Source organism: Salvelinus sp. IW2-2015, linkage group LG3 (assembly GCF_002910315.2).
Source record: "Salvelinus sp. IW2-2015 linkage group LG3, ASM291031v2, whole genome shotgun sequence".
Taxonomy (NCBI): Eukaryota; Metazoa; Chordata; class Actinopteri; order Salmoniformes; family Salmonidae; genus Salvelinus; species Salvelinus sp. IW2-2015.
The window spans coordinates 1,985,156-2,005,031 of NC_036840.1; the positions used below are offsets into that span (position 1 = coordinate 1,985,156).

At 42.1% G+C, this 19,876-nt stretch overlaps 1 protein-coding gene across 4 annotated transcripts in view; it reads left to right on the plus strand.

Annotated features, from left to right (window-relative positions):
- ptn (pleiotrophin-A) overlaps window positions 1-19,876 on the plus strand; it is a 74,743-nt gene that overhangs the window by 26,730 nt on the left and 28,137 nt on the right. The window contains exon 1 of one of the 4 annotated variants that reach the window (XM_070433887.1): window positions 8,176-8,318. The exons of the other annotated variants lie outside the window; for them this stretch is intronic. The gene's annotated coding sequence lies outside the window, so the exon portion shown is untranslated. Of the gene's footprint in view, window positions 1-8,175; window positions 8,319-19,876 lie in introns of those variants that run through there. 4 annotated transcript variants of the gene reach the window in all.

A 19,876-nucleotide genomic window follows, 5' to 3' on the forward strand; every position in this document is an offset into this window, starting at 1 on the left:
CACATCCATTGTTTCAAAAAGGCAGAGGAACACCATGTTTCGAAAGGCAGAGAAACACCTCCATGTTTCAAAGCCAGAGAAAACACCATGTTTCAAAAGGCAGAGAAACACCTCCATATTTCAAAAAGCAGAGAAACACCTCCATGTTCAGAAGGCAGGAAACACCTCCATGTTTCAAAAAGCAAGAAACACCTCCATATTTCAAAAAGCAAGAGAAAACACATCCATGTTTCAGAAGGCAGAGAAACACCTCCATGTTTCAGAAGGCAGAGAAACAACATCCATGTTTCAAAAGGCAGAGGAACACCATGTTTCGAAAGGCAGAGAAACAACCTCCATTTTTCAAAGCTAGAGAAACACATGTTTCAAAAGGCAGAGAAACACCTCCTAATTTCAAACACAGCAGAGAAACACCTCCATGTTTCAGAAGCAGAGAAAACACCTCCATTTTTTCAGAAGGCAGAGGAAAACACACCATATTTCAAAAAGCAGATAAACAATCTCCATGTTTCAAGAAGCAGAGAAAACACATCCATGGTTTCAAAAGCAGAGGAACACCATGTTTCGACAAGGCAGAGAAACACCTCCATGTTTCAAAAGCCAGAGAAACACCATGTTTTCAAAAGGCAGAGAAACCACACCTCCATATATTTCAAAAAGCAGAGAAACACCTCCATGTTTCAGAAGGCAGAGAAACACCTCCATGTTTCAAAAAGCAGAGAAACACCTCCATATTTCAAAAAGCAGAGAAACACATCCATGTTTCAGAAGGCAGAGAAAAAACATTCCATGTTTCAAAAAAGGCAGAGGAACACCATGTTTTCGAAAGGCAGAGAAACACCTCCATGTTTCAAAAGCAGAGACAACACCATGTTTCAAAAGGCAGAAACACCTCCATATTTCAAAAAGCAGAGAACACCTCCATGCTTTCAGAAGGCAGAGAAAACACCTCCATGTTTCAAAAAGCAGAGAAACACCTCCATGTTTCAAAAACAGCAGAAAACAACATCCCATGTTTCGAAAGGCAGAGAAACACCTCCATGTTTTCAGAAGGCAGAGAAACACATCCATGTTTCAAAAGGAAGGAGAAACACCTCCATGTTTCAAAAAGCAGAGAAACACCTCCATATTTTCAAAAGGCAGAGAAAACACCTCCATGTTTCAAAAAGCACAGAAGAAACACCTCCATGTTTCAAAAAGCAGAAGAAACACCTCCATATTCAGAAGGCAGAGGAACACCATGTTTCAAAAGCCAGAGAAACACCTCCATGTTTCAAAAGCCAGAGAAACACCATGTTTCAAAAAGGCAGAAAACACCTCCATATTTCAAAAAGCAGAGAAACACCTCCATGTTTCAGAAGGCAGAGAAGTACCTCCATGTTTCAAAAAAGCAGAGAAAACACCTCCATATTTTCAAAAAGCAGAAGAAAACACCTCCATATTTCAAAAAGCAGAGAAACATCATCCATGTTTCAGAAGGCAGAGAAACACCTCCATGTTTCAGAAGGCAGAGAAAACACCTCCATATTTCAAAAAAGCAGAGAGAAACACCTCCATATTCTCAAAAAGCAGAGAAACACCTCCATGTTTCAGAAGGCAGAGAAAACACCTCCAGTTTCAGAAGCAGAGACAAACACCTCCATATCTCAAGCAGAGAAACACCTCATGTTTCAGAAGGCGAGAAACACCTCCATATTTCAAAAAGCAGAGAAACACCTCCATGTTTTCAGAAGGCAGAGAAAAACACCTCCATGTTTCAGAAGCAGAAGAAACACCTCCAATATTTCAGAAGGCCAGAGAAACACCTCCATGTTCAGAAGGGCAGAAGAAACACCTCCATGTTTCAAAAAGCAGAGAAACACCTCCATATTTCAGAAAGGCCAGAGAAACACCTCCATGTTTCAGAAGGCAGAGAAAACACCCTCCATGTTTCAAAAAGGCAGAGGAACACCATGTTTTCGAAAGGCAGAGGAAACACCTCCATGTTTCAGAAGGCAGAGAAAACACCTCCCATGTTTCAAAAAAGCAGAGAAACCCTCCATATTTCAGAAGGCAGAAAACACCTCCATGTTTCAGAAGGCAGAGAAAAACCTCCATGTTTCAAAAGGCAGAGGAACACCATGTTTCGAAAGGCAGAGAAACACCTCCATGTTTCAAAAAGCCAGAGGAAACACCATGTTTCAAAAGTTAGAGAAACACCTCCATATCTCAAAAAGCAGAGAAACACCTCCATGTTCAGAAGGCAGAGAAGTACCCTCCATGTTTCAAAAAGGCAGAGAAACACCATCCATATTTCAAAAAGCGAGAAACACCTCCATATTTAAAAAAGCAGAGAAACACCTCCATGTTTCAAAAGGCGCAGAGAAACACCTCCATGTTTCAAAAAGCAGAGAAACTCCTCCATTTTCAAAAAAGCAGAGAAACTCCTCCATGTTTCAAAAGGCGGAAAAAACACCTCCATATTTTCAGAAGGCAGAGAAAACACATCCATATTTCAGAAGGCAGAGAAACACCTCCATGTTTCAGAAGGCAGAGAAACACCTCCATATTTCAAAAGGCGGAGAAAACACCTCCATGTTTTCAGAAAGCAGAGAAACACCTCCATATTTTCAGAAGGCAAGAAACACCTCCATGTTTCAGAAGGCAGAGAAACACCTCCATGTTTCAAAAAGCAGAGAAAACACCTCCAATTTTCAGAAGGCAGAGAAACACCTCCATGTTTCAGAAGCGCAGGAGAACAACCTCCCATGTTCAAAAGGCAAGGACACCATGTTTCGAAAGGCAGAGAAACACCTCCATGTTTCAGAAGGCAGAGAAAACACCTCCATGTTTCAAAAAGCAGAGAAACACCTCCATATTTCAGAAGGCAGAGAAACACCTCCATGTTTCAGAAGGCAGAGAAACACCTCCATGTTTCAAAAGGCAGAGGAACCACCATGTTTCGAAAGCAGAGAAACACCTCCATGTTTCAAAAGCCAGAGAAACACCAGTTTCAAAGTTAGAAGAAACACCTCCATATCTCAAAAAAGCGAGAGAAAACACCTCCATGTTTCAAAAGGCAGAGTACCTCCATGTTTCAAAAAGCAGAGAAACACCTCCATATTTCAGAAGGCAGAGAAACACATCCATATTTCAAAAAGCAGAGAAAACACTCCATGTTTCAAAAGGCAGAAGAAACACCTCCATGTTTCAGAAGGCAGAGAAAACACCTCCATATTCAGAAGGCAGAGAAACACCTCCATGTTTCAGAAGCGCAGAGAAACACCTCCATATTTTCAAAAGGCGAGAAAACACCTCCATATTTCAGAAGGCAGAGAAACACATCCATGTTTCAGAAAGCAGAGAAAACACCTCCATATTTCAGAAGGCAGAGAAACACCTCCATGTTTCAGAAGGCAGAGAAACACCTCCATATTTCAAAAGGCGGAGAGAAACACCTCCATATTTCAGAAGGCAGAGAAACACCTCCATATTTCAGAAGGCAGAGAAACACATCCATGTTTCAGAAGGCAGAAGAAACACATCCATGTTTCAGAAGCAGAGGAAACACCTCCATATTTCAAAAAGGCAGAGAAACACCTCCATGTTTCAAAAGCAGAGAAACACCTCCATATTTCAGAAGGCAGAGAAAAACACCCATGTTTCAAAAAGGCAGAGAAACACATCCATGTTTCAGAAGCGAGAGAAACACCCCCATGTTTCAGAAGCAGAGAAACAACCTCCATATTTCAAAAAAGCAGAGAAACACCTCCTGTTTCAAAAGGCAGAGAAACACCTCTATGTTTCAAAAAGCAGAGAGAAACACCTCCATGTTTTAAAAGGCAGAGAAACACCATGTTACAAAAAGGCAGAGAAACATTGATTCCAACGAAGTTCAGGGATGTACTACTTGTGTTAGCGAACAAACTTCCATATTCTCCTCAGGAATTTATATATCTCCAGAAATGGGGGGAGAAACCAAGGTCCAGAGAGAAAGGTAGTCGAGCAGGTAGAGGAAATTGTTGAAGCAAGCTTGTTTCTCGTACCCCTCGGATGAACACCAATGGTTGCCCCATACATGTAACTGGGTAATGCCCTGTGATTTGAGGTCTGCTGGTTGAGGGGGCTTTTTTTCCTCCCCTGTGCCGGTCTTCCAGGCTAGACATCCCTGGATCTGCTCGGAGAGAGCCCCTGGGGGCAATGGACCAGTGTTATCGTGAGCTGAATACTGATGCTGCACTGTGGACACTGTCAGGACTGTTGTGAGAAGGGGCCAACACTAAAACTGGCATCGAACACCAGGGTTGGGTAGGTTACTTTCTAAAATATAAGCCTTTACAGTTACTAGTTACAGTGCCTGTCCAAAATGCTCAGTAACGTAACTTTTTAGATTACCCAAACCACAGTAACGTAATCTGATACTTTGGATTACTTTCTCCCTTAAAAGCATTAGAAGAAGATGAAAAGATCCATCAAATGCATTTGGTTTGTCATCATAGTGGGTCTTTGACTTGTTGGTCAGATTCGCTCAGGTGGAACAAACTTAAAATGGTGCGTGCGTTTTCAATGCTGAATTGAATGTCATTGAGGAAAACAGAAAGTTGTCATGTCTTTGTTTGCAAAACATCCTTTTCTGAATTCAAATGTAATCCACATTAGATAATAGATTTTTTTTTAAAGTTTGTTAATCTGATTACAATATTTTAGCGGTAACGGATTAGTTTATAGTTTGTTTTGTAATCAGATTACATGTAATCACTTACTCCCCAACCAGTGAACAACCAATTTATGCAACTATGGTGATGTGTAACCAGGACCACCCAGTAACAGCTCAGCTTTGTTTGACACAGTAGTGTGAAAAATGGTATAAGATAACTATACAAACACACACACCAGACAGACAGAAGGGCCGCGGTCAATGCTCTGGGCTGTGCTGTGTCTGTGAGCAGGTGGCCGAAACTATCTTTGAATCCCACCATGACCAGAGGACAGTGATGGAACACTGCCAGAAAACATTTGTTCTTCTGAGAAGAAACATAGGGATTGAGTGGAGGTGTCATGTTATGCTGGCTCCCAGGAGTGTGTTATTCCCTTTGAGGAGGATGAAAAGTGGAACAGCTATAAGCACTCCACAGACGAAACGAAAAAGAGCTCCTCAATGTACTTGCAAGTTGTCCTTTGAAAGAAGCATGTATTTAAGGTCTCTAACCACCGGTCCTGGCAACCCACCACTGCGTTCACCTGCACCATCATTGGGCACAGCTGCCTCCCACGTTGTAAGCACACCTGGACTTCATCACCACCCTGATAACTCTTCCGTTCATATAGCACTCAGTGCTTCATTCATCAGGCAGTATGGTTTGGTTACGCTTCAGCATGCAGCTTTCTGTTTTGCATTATTGGCATGTTTATTATTGAACTGACATTCTGCACCTGCTTCCTGACCTCCCTGCGTATGCGTTACAGATACTCATGTTTGGTGGGTTAACAGGGAGTTCATTCCCAAATGGCATCCTATCCCTAGGGCCCTGGTCAAAAGTAGTGCACTATATAGGAATAGGGTGCCATTGGGAACAAGGATAACAATACATGTGTTATGGATGTGCATAGCATGTGATGAAGAGGCATGAGGCAGTGACGTGAAGTGTAGACAGGGTTGGCAGAATATCCTCAGTAAGGAGAATAAATGCTTTTACTCGTGTGTGTTTGGGACTTTGGTTTTGGCAATGGAGTAGATACAGCTGACTAAGACATTGTGGAGTTGATGTTGTATTTTATGTGTGGACTCTGATTCAAATGTGCCAAGGAGACACTAATTGTTTCATGACAGAATAGTTTTGGTTAGTATGGCTTGAGACGATAACATTCAAATACCTAGCTGCATTGAGACTGAGGGAGGGACGGCTCATAATAATTCAGGAATGGAGTGAATGGATGGCATCAAAACACGGTGGTTTCCATGTGGTGATACCATTCCATTGACTCCATTCCAGCCATTTATTATGAGCCGTCCTCCCCTCAGCAGCCTCCACTGCCAGCTAACTAATAACACTTTTAGGCTGCTGGAACATTTTCATAATAAAGGGTGGACTTGACTTCATACAGTGCATACAAAATATCAATCTTTTTAATGACAAATCAATGCAACGACAAATATTTTTTCTCCATGAATCTTTTCAGCATAGTAAATAATGTGTGGCAGCAGAGAAACACCTCCATGTTTCAGAAGGCAGAGAAACACCTCCATGTTTCAAAAGGCAGAGGAACACCATGTTTCGAAAGGCAGAGAAACACCTCCATGTTTCAAAAGCCAGAGAAACACCATGTTTCAAAAGTTAGAGAAACACCTCCATATCTCAAAAAGCAGAGAAACACCTCCATGTTTCAGAAGGCAGAGAAYRACCTCCATGTTTCAAAAAGCAGAGAAACACCTCCATATTTCAGAAGGCAGAGAAACACCTCCATGTTTCAGAAGGCAGAGAAACACCTCCATGTTTCAAAAGAGCAGAGAACACTCCTCCATGTTCAAAAAGCAGAGAAATCCTCCATGTTTCAAAGGCGAAAAACACCTCCATATTTCAGAAGCAGAGAAAACACATCCATATTTCAGAAGGCAGAGAAACACCTCCATGTTTCAGAAGGCAGAGAAACACCTCCATATTTCAAAAGGCGGAGAAACACCTCCATGTTTCAGAAGGCAGAGAAACACCTCCATATTTCAGAAGGCAGAGAAACACTCATGTTTCAGAAGGCAGAGAAACACCTCCATGTTTCAAAAAGCAGAAAACACCTCCATATTTCAGAAGGCAGAGAAACACTCCATGTTTCAGAAGGCAGAGAAACACCTCCATGTTTCAAAAGGCAGAGGAACACATTGTTTCGAAAGGCAGAGAAACACCTCCATGTTTCAAAGGCAGAGAAACACCTCCATGTTTCAAAAAGCAGAGAACACCTCCATATTTCAGAAGGCAGAGAAACACCTCCATGTTTCAGAAGGCAGAGAAACACCTCCATGTTTCAAAAGGCAGAGGAACACCATGTTTCGAAAGGCAGAGAAACACCTCATGTTTCAAAAGCCAGAGAAACACCATGTTTCAAAAGTTAGAGAAACACCTCCATATCTCAAGAGAGAGAAACACCTCCATGTTTCAGAAGGCAGAGTACCTCCATGTTTCAAAAAGCAGAGAAACACCTCCATATTTCAGAAGGCAGAGAAAACACATCCATATTTCAAAAAGCAGAGAAACACCTCCATGTTTCAAAAGGCAGAGAACACCTCCATGTTTCAGAGGCAGAGAAACACTCCATATTTCAGAGGCAGAGAAACACCTCCATGTTTCAGAACGGCAGAAACACCTCCATATTTCAAAAGGCGAGAGAAACACCTCCATATTTCAGAAGGCAGAGAAACACATCCATGTTTCAAGAAAGCAGAGAAACACCTCCATATTTCAGAAGGCAGAGAAAACCTCCATGTTTCAGAAGGCAGAGAACACCTCCATATTTCAAAAGGCGGAGAAACACCTCCATATTTCAGAAGGCAGAGAAACACCTCCATATTTCAGACAGGCAGAGAAACACATCCATGTTTCAGAAGGCAGAGAAACACCTCCATGTTTCAGAAGGCAGAAGAAACCTCCCATATTTCAAAAGGCAGAGAAACACCTCCTGTTTCAAAGGCAGAGAAACACCTCCATATTTCAGAGGCAGAGAAAACACCCATGTTCAAAGGCAGAGAAACACATCCATGTTTCAGAAGGCAGAGAAACACCTCCATATTTCAAAAAGCAGAGAAACACCTCCATGTTTCAAAAGGCAGAGAAACACCTCTATGTTTCAAAAAGCAGAGAAACACCTCCATGTTTCAAAAGGCAGAGAAACACCATGTTACAAAAGGCAGAGAAACATTGATTCCAATGAAGTTCAGGGATGTACTACTTGTGTTAGCGAACAAACTTCCATATTCTCCTCAGGAATTTTATATCTCCAGGAAATGGGGGAGAAACCAAGGTCCAGAGAGAAAGGTAGTCGAGCAGGTAGAGGAAATTGTTGAAGCAAGCTTGTTTCTCGTACCCCTCGGATGAACACCAATGGTTTGCCCCATACATGTAACTGGGTAATGCCCCTGGTGATTTGAGTCTGCTGGTTGAGGGGGCTTTTTTGTCCTCCCCCTGTGCCGGTCTTCCAGGCTAGACATCCCTGGATCTGCTCGGAGAGAGCCCCTGGGGGCTAAATGGACCAGTGTATCGTGAGCTGAATACTGATGCTGCACTGTGGACACTGTCAGACTGTTGTGAGAAGGGGCCAACAGCTAAACTGGCATCGACAACCAGGGTTGGGTAGGTTACTTTCTAAATATAAGCCTTTACAGTTACTAGTTACAGTGCCTGTCCAAAATGATCAGTAACGTAACTTTTAGATTACCCAAACACAGTAACGTAATCTGATTACTTTTGGATTACTTTCCCCTTAAAAGGCATTAGAAGAAGATGAAAAGGATCCATCAAATGCATTTGGTTTGTCATCATAGTGGTCTTTGACTTGTGGTCAGATTCGCTCAGGTGGAACAAACTTAAAATGGTGCCTGTTTTCAATGCTGAATTGAATGTCATTGAGAAAACAGAAAGTTGTCATGTCTTTTGTTGCAAACATCCTTTCTGAATTCAAATGTAATCCAATTAGTAATAGATWTTTTTTTWAAAGTWTTGTTAATCTGATTACAATATTTTAGCTGGTAACGGATTAGTTATAGTTGTTTTTGTAATCAGATTACATGTAATCACTTACTCCCCAACCCAGTGAACAACCAATTTATGCAACTATGGTGGATGTGTAACCAGGACCACCCAGTACAGCTCAGCTTTGTTTGACACAGTAGTGTGAAAATGGTATTAGATAACTATACAAACACACACCCAGACAGACAGAAGGGCCCGGTCAATGCTCTGGGCTGTGCTGTGTCTGTGAGCAGGTGGCCGGAAACTATCTTGAATCCCACCATGACCAGAGACAGTGATGGAACACTGCCAGAAACATTTTGTTCTTCTGAGAAGAAACATAGGGATTGAGTGGAGGTTGTCATGTATGCTGGCTCCCAGGAGTGTTGTTATTCCCTTTGAGGAGGATGAAAAGTGGAAAGCTATAAGCACTCCACAGACGAAAGAAAAGAGCTCCTCAATGTACTTGCAAGTTGTCCTTTGGAAAGAAGCATGTATTTAAGGTCTCCTAACCACCGGTCCTGGCAACCCACACTGCGTTCACCTGGCAACCATCATTGGGCACAGCTGCTCCCCATCGTTAAGCACACCTGGACTTCATCACCACCCTGATAACTCTCCGTTCATATAGCACTCAGTTGCTTCATTCATCAGGCAGTATTGGTTTTGGTTACGTTCAGCATGCAGCTTCTGTTTTGCATTATTGTCATGTTTATTATTGAACTGACATTCTGCACCTGCTTCCTGACTCCCTGCGTATGCGTTACAGATACTCATGTTGGTGGGTTAACAGGGAGTTCATCCCAAATGGCATCCTATCCCTAGGGGCCCTGGTCAAAAGTAGTGCACTATATAGGAATAGGGTGCCATTTGGGAACAAGGATAACAATACATGTGTTATGGATGGCAATAGCATGTGATGAAGAGGATGAGGCCAGTGACGTGAAGTTGGTAGACAGGGTTGGCAGAATATTCCTCAGTAAGGAGAATAAATGCTTTTACTCGTGTGTGTTTGGGACCTTTGGTTTTGGCAATGGGAGTAGATACAGCTGACTAAGACATTGTGGAGTTGATGTTGTATTTTATGTGTGGTACTCTGATTCAAATGTGCCAAGGAGACACTAATTGTTTCATGACAGAATAGTTTTGGTTAGTATGGCTTGAGACGATAACATTCAAAATACCTAGCTTGCATTGGAGACTGAGGGGAGGACGGCTCATAATAATGTCAGGAATGGAGTGAATGGAATGGCATCAAACACGTGGTTTCCATGTGGTTGATACCATTCCATTGACTCCATTCCAGCCATTATTATGAGCCGTCCTCCCCTCAGCAGCCTCCACTGCCAGCTAACTAATAACACTTTTAGGCTGCTGGAACATTTTCATAATAAAGGGTGGACTTGACTTCATACAGTGCATACAAATATCAATCTTTTTAATGACAAATCAATGCAACGACAAATATTTTTTCTCCGATGAATCTTTCAGCATCAGTAAATAATGTGTGCATATACTGTAGTACATTCCACAGCCATAGCACACAGAAACAGACAAACAAGCCTCTGTCGGTTTTATTGTGGAATAAATTAGGCAGCGTTGCTGTGTATCGAATTCCCATCAGCCCTCTCTGCTGACTGACGTCACAGGGCCCCAGGCGTTGGATCTCTCATGGCTCTGCTGCACATGTTTTCGACAGTGGCTGGCTGGCTGCATGCTCTTCATCAAACAGCTTTATTAGCCCTATATCTCTACACTAGCAGATCATCCAACAGCTCTAGTATCCCTATATCTGTACACTAGCAGATCATCCAATAGCTCTAGTATCCCTATATCTACACAATAGCAGATCATGCAACAGATCAGGTATCCCTATATCTCCAAATCAAATCAATATCTAACAAATAATATCTAATAATTTCAAAACAAATACCTAATACACACAAATCTAAGTAAAGGAATGGAATTAAGAATATATAAATATATGGATGAGCAATGTCTGAGCGGCATAGACTAAGATACAGTAGATAGTATAGAATACAGTATATACATATGAGATGAGTAATGCAAGATATGTAAACATTATTAAAGTGACGTAATTAAAGTGACTAGTGTTCCATTTATTAAAGTGGCCAATAATTTCAAGTTTGGGTATGTAGGCAATCTGTGCTAGCGATGGCTAATTAACAGTCCGATGGCCTTGAGATAGAAGCTGCTTTTTCAGTCTCTTGGTCCCAGCTTTGATGCACCTGTATTGACCTAGCCTTCTGGATGATAGCGAGGTGAACAGGCAGTGGCTCGGGTGGTTGTTATCCTTGATGATCTTTTTGGCCTTCCTGTGACATCGGGTGCTGTAGGTGTCCTGGAGGGTAGGTAGTTTATCCCCGGTGATGCGTTGTGCAGACTGCACCACCCTCTGGAGAGCATTGCGGTTGTGGGCGGTGCAGTTGCTGTACCAGGTGGTGATACAGCCAGACAGGATGCTCTCATTTGTTCACTTGTAAATGTTTGTGAGTGTTTTAGGTGACAAGCCAAATTTTATCAGCCTCCTGAGGTTGAAGAGGCACTGTTGTGCCTTCTTCATCACACTGTCTGTGTGGGTGGACCATTTCAGTTTGTCAGTAATATGTACGCAGAGGAACATAAAACTTTCCACCTTCTCCACTGCTGTCTCGTCGATGTGGATAGGGGGGTGCTCCCTATAGGTGGGTGCTCCCTTTTTCTGGAAGTCCACGATCATCTGCTTTGTTTTGTTGACATTGAGTGAGAGGTTATTTTCCTGACACCACACTCCTAGAGCCCTCACCTCCTCCCTGCAGGCTGTCTCGTCGTTGTTGGTAATCAAGCCTACTACTGTTGTGTCGTCTGAAAACTTGATGATTGATTTGGAGGAGTACATGATCAAGCAGTCATGGGTGAACAGGGAGTACAGGAGGGGGCTGAGCACGCACCCTTGTGGGGCCCCAGTATTGAGGATCAGTGAAGTGGAGATGTTGTTTCCTACCTTCACCACCTGGGGGCGGCCTGTCAGGAAGTCCAGGACTGTCACGCCCTGACCTTAGAGATCCTTTTTATGTCTCTATTTTGGTTTGGTCAGGGTGTGAGTTGGGGTGGGTATTCTATGTTCTATTATTTGTATTTCTATGTTTTGGCCGGGTAGGGTTCTCAATCAGGGACAGCTGTCTATCATTGTCTCTGATTGAGAACCATACTTAGGTATCCCTTTTTCCCACCTGTCTTTGTGGGAAGTTGACTTTGTTTATGGCACATAGCCTTTAGCTTCACGGTTTGTTTTGTAGTGTTTATTGTTTTTGTCGGCGTCATATTACATAAAGAAAATGTACACTCACCACGCTGCGCCTTGGTCCAGTTCATTCAACAGCCGTGACAAGCACCCAATTGCACAGGGCGGGGTTCAGACCCAGGGCCTCGTGCTTAATGATGAGCTTGGAGGGTACTATGGTGTTGAATGCTGAGCTATAGTCAATGAACAGCATTCTTACATACAGCTTAACTGACCAAAACCAGACACAAAGCATTCAGAAAAGATATTGAACTATATGCAGTACCAGTCAAAGGTTTGGACACACCTACTCATTCAAGGGTTTGTCTTTATTTTATTTTTTTTACAATTTTCTACATTGTAGAATAAAAGTGAAGACATCAAAACTATGAAATAACACATGGAATTATGTAGTAATCAAAAAAGTGTTACACAAATCAAAATCTATTTTTGATTTTTGATTCTTCAACGTAGCCACCCTATGCCTTCATGACAGCTTTGCACACTCTTGGCATTCTCTCAACCAGCTTCATGATGATTGCTTTTCCAACAGTCTTGAAGGAGTTCCCACATATGCTGAGCACCTGTTGGCTGCTTTCCTTCACTCTGCGGTAAAACTCATCCCAAACCATCTCAATTGCATTGAGGTTGGTTGATTGTGGAGGCCAAGTCATCTGATGCAGCACTCCATCACTCTCCTTGGTCAAATAACCCTTACACAGCCTGGAGGTGTGTTGGGTCATTGTCCTGTTGAAAAACAAATGATAGTGGGAGTAAGTGCAAAACAGATGGGATGGCATACTGCTGCAGAATGCTGTGGTAGCCATGCTGGTTAAGTGTGCCTTGAATTATAAATAAATCACTGACAATGTCACCAGCAAAGCACCACCACACTTCATTCTCCATGCTTCACAGTGGGAACCACACATGCAGAGATCATCAGTTTACCTACTCTACGTCTCACAAAGACACGGCGGTTGGAACCAAACATCGCAAATTTGGACTAATGTCAATTGCTCATGTTTCTTGGCCCAAGCAAGTCTCTTCTTCTTATTGGTGTCCTTTAGTAGTGGTATCTTTGCAGCAATTTGATTCACACAGTCTCCTCTGAACAGTTGATGTTGAGATGTGTCTGTTACTTGAACTCTGTGAAGCATTTATTTGGGGTGCAATTTCTGAGGCTGGTAAATCTAATAAACTTATCCTTTGCAGCAGAGGTAACTCTGGGTCTTCCTTTCCTGTGGCGGTCCACATGAGAGCCAGTTTGATGATAGCGCTTGATGGTTTTTGCGACTGCATTTTTCAAAGTTCTTGAAATGTTCCGTATTGACTGACCTTCATGTCTTAAAGTAATGATGGACTGTTGTTTCTCTTTGCTTATTTGAGCTGTTCTTGCCATAATATGGACTTGGTCTTTTACCAAATAGGGCTGTCTTCTGTATACCACCCCTACCTTGTCACAGCACAACTGATTGGCTCAAATGCATTAAGAAAATTCCACAAATGAACTTTTTACAAGGCACACCTGTTCATTGAAATGTATTCCAGGTGACTACCTTGAAAAGCTGGTTGAGAGAATTCCAAGAGTGTGCAAAGCTGTCATTAAGGCAAAAGGTGGCTACTTTGAAGAATCTAAAATCTAAAATACATTTTGATTTGCATAACACTTTTTTGGTTACTAGATGATTCCATTTGTGTTATTTCATAGTTTTGATGTCTTCACTATTATTCTACAATGTAGAAAATAGTAAAAAATTAAGAATAACCCTTGAATGAGTAGGTGTGTCCAAACTTTTGACTGCTACTGTATGTATTTTTTAAATTATCTTTGAGAATGTAGAACTAACCATCAAATAAAAGCTAGACAGTTAGGGAGAATAAAAAAAAATGAGTGGCCATTCAGAGCACCTACCCATTGACTTTGTTATAATGTTTGAGAAGAAGAACACATTATTAGCCATTGCAAAATGCATAGAATTGCAGGAAATTTGCTTTAAAACTGCAAAATTGTCTCAGCTCCATGTCAAACTGTGTAGAATTGTTGGAAATTAGCTTCGAAGCTGTCCTAGAGTTTCTGCTTCCTCTTCCAATGAACTGTGGGGAGGTCAAAATAATGAATTTGTCTACCAAATCTATTCATTTTAAAATGTTGATTACTTCTACTTGCCATTATCATTCACCTGATGATAAGAAACACATTTTTTTTTTGTTAACATATGATGTGGTCTGTGGGTTGCCGGTTTGCCTGGGAGGGGGTCCCTGGGCAAGAAACATTTGATCAGTGTTTCTCAACCTCCGGTTCTGGGACAAGAATCGGTCCCTGGGATGATGCTGACCGGTACCTCTGATGGTTCGTTGACATGAATGTTTTTGTCAGTTTTAATTTAGTTATAGTATATTGTAATCAGTCCCTTGAGGAGGAAGTACCATAGCTTACAGAAAACGTTGAAGAAACACAGGATTTGAGGAATATACTTGTATACTGAAGGCATGGCCCATCCCATGGCCCTCCATCCAAATAGCCTCGAAGACAATGCAATAACATGACTTGTTTTGGCTTGGAGTAATGTCCTTGACATAACAGGGTTGTCCAATCTGTTCACACCCACCATTTTCAATAAATAACCTCCCTCTCTACATCCCGGAGAGCTGAAAATAAGACTGTCTCTGAAACCTGGGAAATAGTGCATCTAGCCCATAATGACAGATGGTGTAATTCATTTAAATTAGCAGAAAGTCAGAAATAGTAGTTAAATATGGACAGTGCAAGTAGTTAAATAGAGACAGCGCTCCATCCACGTGCCTGTAAATATCTTCTGGTTCAATATTCAGAACATACACACACACCCACTGGGCAAAAATTGGTTGAATCAATAATGTTTCCACGTCATTTCATCCAAAAAATTGAATGTGATGATGTAGAATCAATGTGGAAAACTGATTGGATTAGGAAAAAGTAATCAATGTTAGGAAATTTCGTAATTTTTTCAGCCAACTTTTAAACTAAATCCAATGACATGGTGAAATATTTTGTTGATTTCACGTTAAATTTACGTTAGTTGACAACTCAACCAAATGTCAATCAAAACTAGACGTTGAACTGAGATCTGTGCTAAGTGGTAATGCAGGGTTTGTTTGCCGACAGACACTAGAATAAGACTTGCTGGAAGAGAAATTAGACTATTAAATGAACATGGCAGACGTGAGCCTCTCTCTCTCATGACAATCTGGTGCTTGTACCACGGAGAGTGATCATTCTGCTTTGACTACTGTTGCAAACTTGCTGAATTTTGATTGATTGGGCACTATGGCCAAATGTATTTCTCCATTCAGACTGTGTTGTCTGTCTTTGATATTTAGTGTCTAATCCAAAATGGCGGGTACTCAGGAGAAGCACCAGTGTCAAATTCTTGTTCCGCCACTACTCGCATTAGATCAGCGTCTCATAGGACTGATATTTGAATGATTCAGGCTCAGTGGAAACTTGATGTAAAATCAAAGCCTGACAAAATGATTTGTTATCATAGATGAATAGTTTTCGCCTCAGGGCACAGAACACCCTTAACATGCCAGATACAACAACTCCTTCATAGTCCACGTAAAAGGGAATACATGATCTGAATGTCACAAACATGTTATTCAGCCATAGTACTGAGCCTGCCTGTTTATGAATGACTGGAGACGTCCTATATGTGAAAGCATACAGTAGCCCTCTATCCGTAGGAGGATTTTACATTTTACAGAAACTCTCATACATTTTATAACACTGGTCCTCATTTCTTCAGGCAGTACCTAAAACAGCCCAGAAGAGGGCAGTGTGTAGTTAATGAGAAGGACCAGAACTCAAGCGTTTCCATGACTGAATGTCAACAAAAGCCGTTCTCTCAAGAGACAAAAAACACCTACACATGGAGGTTTCAGTGAAGTTGTGACCATAGATATAATTTAAGCCGCTAGAGCGGGAATTATTATGAAGAGAAATCAATGGAAACACCCGCTATACTAAGACAAAAGAGACTGGATGTGTGGAAGCCAAGCAAGGCAGAGAGCTGTAAGCATGATGAAGCACAAGGCCATTGCTGCCTGTATTAGCAGAGGAAGACAGTAGAGCCTGTTCAGTATTTCAAGAGAGAAGGGATGTGGGCTGCGTTCAGCAAGGCACAATGTTTTGGAAGAAATAGAAACTGATAGCAATATAAACTGTAGAACAAACACGCCTCTGTAGAAGAAGGAATAATGTCCTCTCTATTCTTGACTTTCTACTTGCAACGTTCCACAAGGGTTGCCTATTGAACAAAGCCCTGATGCTCGTTCAGGATTACACAACAGAATAGAGGGGAGAGAGGTCGCTGTGTGTCTGCAACTACTACAGATCATGAGAGCCTCTGCGTCATACAGTTGGAAGATCCCAGCGCCATCAGAATGAACTAAATCTGTTCTGGAACAGTAAGAGTATTTTGTTCATGGTGGAGTATTGAGGTGTATTTAACACAACATAACAAAAGCTTCTGGAGGCCTACATGATAAATGCTTTATAAATGAAAATGTCACGGTATAATAGTAAGGGTTACGATACATGAGCACTCTAATACTTGGTGGGAGAGGAAGATTAGGTTTTAATCATAGGAAGGATGGTAAGAGGTATAATTCAGCACACCCACTATATACCACCAACATGTAGACATTTACTGTATGTCGTCAAAAAGTAGTAACTTATTCCTGATGCCGATATTAAGGTTGCCTTCAGTTCCCCATCTTCATACTCCAAGCTAAGGACCTGCTCCAACAACTTGCTTACGATCAAATCACATGAACTTGATTAACCTTTGAGGGCTATTAAAATTCAGTTATTGATCGAGAGCCCAAAGAACATTTTCAATCCTGTTTAGTCTAGACTACTATCCACCCAGACAGATCACCACAGACACGACATCATCCCCGGCTGTTTATCTACACTTCAATGTTAACTCCAATCTGGACATTTCCATCCAACAAACAGAAACAACTGAACAGAATATATTGCCCATCCACACACAAGTACAATAGAGGAATGCTTTCCTACTGAATTAAAATCCTCCCTCTATATTTATCTAACCTGAGACAAGTGCTTGTGGAAAATATTAATAAAAACAACTTGGAAAAGGTGTTTGAATGTTGGGCACAAGCACTAATTTGTTCACTCCACACACCTGCTACTAGCATGTGGGTACATCTGGAGTCAATTAGGACGTCAGTGACAAGGGTCTCAAGAGAAAACGACTGAAAATAACCAGCCACAATTCACTTCTACAAAAGCGAACAGGTTAGTGATTGCAAACTAAAATGCTAAGTTTTAAGTATCTGAAAAGGAACAAAAAATATAGGTTGTGTGGAGGACTGAAATCAATGTGACACAGGACAGGCATTTACTTTGTTTAAGGAACACAAACCAATATTATTTTGGACCACCTCAGGAGGAGCTATAGGAGGACAGGGTCATTGTAATACCTGGAATGGAATATATAGAACTGTATCAAAATTATGGAAACCACTCGGTTCCATTAATTCCATTTCAGCCATTACAATCATCCCATCCTCCTATAACTCCTCTCACCAGTCTCCACTGCATTGGTCTTATATATCCCACACACAGTAGCAATCTCTTGTCAGGGTAAGCTGAGGTGAGACACTAAGCGAAGGGAATTTACTACTGTTGGCTTTTGTGTATGTCGTAATCTTCACCTAAGCCTTGTTCCCTCGCCCAGCTTACTGTCTTGTCTCTGTCTTTTACAGGCTAGTTTTCTAGAGGACCTTGGTGCATTGAGTAAAGACAGCTAGGTACCCCTGACTCTAATAAGGAAAAGGTAGAAACACTGCCTAGACATGGTTATGCTTGGAATGTCAAAAGTCAGTTTGGGACGCTGGTTTCCATATTCTATTCCCTTGCACGAACCATGGTTTATCGCATTTGTAGGAGCTGTTCTTTGCTGTGCCCTGAGTGGTAGGCTGGGATGGTGGTTTAAATGGGTATGAAAGTAGTATAGGATTAGAGGTGACTGACAGCTTCATATCTCCTCTAGCAGCTTTAGCCAGGCTGGTTCCATGTTGTCCTCTAGCAGCTTTAGCCAGGCTGGTTCCATGTTGTCCTCTAGCAGCTTTAGCCAGTGGTCCATCTTGTCTCTAGCCAGCTTTAGCAGGCTGTTCCATCTTGTCCTCTAGCAGCTATAGCCAGGATGGTTCGATCTTGTCCTCTAGCAGCTTAGCCAGGCTGGTGCCATGTTTGTCCTCTAGCAGCTTTAGCCAGGCTGGTACATGTTGTCCTCTAGCAGCTTTAGCCAGGCTTATTACATCTTTCCTCTAGCAGCTTTAGCCAGGCTGGATCCATGTTGTCCTCGAGCAGCTTTAGCCAGGCTGGTTCCATGTTGTCCTCTAGCAGCTTTAGCCAGGCTGTTTCATCTTGTCCTCTAGCAGCCGTTAGCCAGCTGGTTCCATGTTGTGCTTCTAGCAGCTTTAGCCAGGCTGGTTCCATGTTGTCCTCTAGCAGCTTTACCAGGCTGGTTCCCTGTTGTCCTCTAGCAGCTTTAGCCAGGATGGTTCGATGTGTCCTTAGCAGCTTTAGCCAGGCTGGTTCCATGTTGTCGTCTAGCAGCTTTAGCCAGGCTGGTTCCATTGTGTCCTCTAGCAGCTTTAGCCAGGCTGGTTCCATGTTGTGCCTCTAGCAGCTTTAGCCAGGCTGGTTCCATCTTGTCGTCTAGCAGCTTTAGCCAGCTGGTTCCATGTTGTCCTTAGCAGCTTAGCCAGGCTGTTCCATCTTGTCCTCTAGCAGCTTTAGCAGAGGCTGGTGGTTCCATCTTGTCCTCTAGCAGCTTTAGCCAGGCTGGTTCCATCTTGTCCTCTAGCAGCTTTAGCCAGGCTGGTTCCATCTTGTCCTCTAGCAGTTTTAGCCAGGCTGGTTTCGCGCCTTCGCATTGTAACGCCATGTCGTTGAGGATGGGGTGGGGACGATTGTGGAAGTGGTATCTCTGTGACACAGGAGGTTGGTGGCACCTTAATTGGGGAGGATGGGGTCATGGTAATGACTGGAGCAGAATCAGTGGAATGGTATCAAATACATGGTTTCTATGTGTTTGATGCCATTCCATTCGTTCCGTTCCAGACATTATTATAAGCCGTCCTCCCCTCAGCAGCCTCCCCTGCTCTATGAATGTGTCGGTTTGAATGAACATACTGTAATGTAGATGGGTCTTCTCTGCTCAAAACAAAGCTTCTAAAATCGATTGAATGTTAACAGTACTATCATATTAAATCAGCCCTCTTAGGTTTGGTTTGTTCTTTCAGTTAACTTTTTCTACTTTCAGGTTAAGTGAAACATTTTCAGTTACTGATTCGTTGCAAATTCAAGGTTGGTAATCAGAAGTATAGAGTCAAAATTTGATTCCAAAAAGTATTGAGTGATGTTAAAAGTAAGCCTGTGGCCCTTAAAGTTCTGCAGTAGAATGTTTTGCACCTATGGTAGTGAAGTCAAGGCACAGTCAAGCTTCCACCGTCAGAGCTAAAGAGCACATTGTGGTGTATGCATAACATTGTGGGTTTAACATATTGACATCTCACTGCAGTTAATTAAATCCTTGGAGCCCTTCGACACTATTCATGCATCTATGATGTTAATGCTAATAATTTATTGTTGAAGTATTATTCATTTTTAGCCTCACTGTCCTTGACACTGACATTCACGTTGAAAACAATCAGTCCTTTTTGATAACCTCCGTCGTCCACTCAGTTTCCTATGACTGACATCAAAACAACGCTCCTTAGCTGAAAGAAAGTAGCATAAACATATGAACACACTGCCTGTGTGATAGAGGGAGAAAACCAGAGAGCACGTACGAGAGGAGCGACAGCGCTTTAATCAAAAGCC